Raw genomic sequence first — 979 nt, 5'->3', positions numbered from 1 at the left:
GCGGAGCCTCTCGGGCTTTGCGAATGCTGGAAGGACAAAAATAACCCGGCGTGGACATGCGCTGATCTGATTAAGGGTATCGCTTATCGGCCGGGATCTCTCCCACCCGAGCCGGCGTACGACGCGGGCCGTCGATTGGCTCATCGTTTCATAATGTGCCGGATCAAAAAGTCGACCTTTGGAAAGACAACGAGCGACCGCGCGCTGTGGCGGTCGTCTGTAGTCGTTGGAGATGAGGGAAGTCACGCCCATGCGGCCAGAGAGCCGCGTGGGTGTGACCAGGTCTTTCTCGGACGGGGGCTCGCTATGGGCAGATTTGCCACAGCCCACGTTGGGACCCCGGCGCCCCAAAAAGCACGATGGGAAGTCAGAAAGCGGCCGAGCGACGGCTCGTATCTGGAAAAAAGGCTCTCTGGTGTCGCGCCGTGTTGGGTTTTGGCCGCTCATGAATCCAAAGCATTTTTTGCCGGCGTTTTGCGGACCAAATCCTTTGGCGGTGAGTCTTTTGCTCCGAAAGCAGACGCAATGTTGCCGAAGCGCCGGCGCCGGGACGCTTTGCCTGGAAGCTTTTATTTTCTTCCGCGCCCACACATTTCAAAAAAAGAAAAGAGAGGAAAAGAAAGAAGCTTGCCAGCATCGTGAATGGCGGGAAGAAGAAGCGAAGCGCCATCTGGTTGCGCTTGTCGCGGTGAGCCGAATTGATGACGGGCAGCCTCGGCCGCACCTGCGCCGCGAAGGACTTTTACTCCGTGCTCGTCAGCGCACGGTTGGACAACGGACAAAGTGCGCATTTCAAAATGGCCCGAGGCACACCTGGGCAAGAATGCCTTTGAATACCTTTTGTTTTTTTTCTTCCAATTCCATCTTCTCATCAAATTCTTCATTTGGACCAAATACCCTCATTTCATTCACTTTGAATTCAATTCAACATTTTTGGGGAGGGCTGGGAGGATTGCATTTTTTTTCCCTTTTAAAAAAA

The sequence above is a fragment of the Hippocampus comes genome, unplaced genomic scaffold, assembly GCF_001891065.2.
Source record: "Hippocampus comes isolate QL1 unplaced genomic scaffold, H_comes_QL1_v1.1 scaffold299, whole genome shotgun sequence".
In the NCBI taxonomy this organism is placed as follows: Eukaryota; Metazoa; Chordata; class Actinopteri; order Syngnathiformes; family Syngnathidae; genus Hippocampus; species Hippocampus comes.
Note: the sequence above shows the minus strand (reverse complement) of the source record.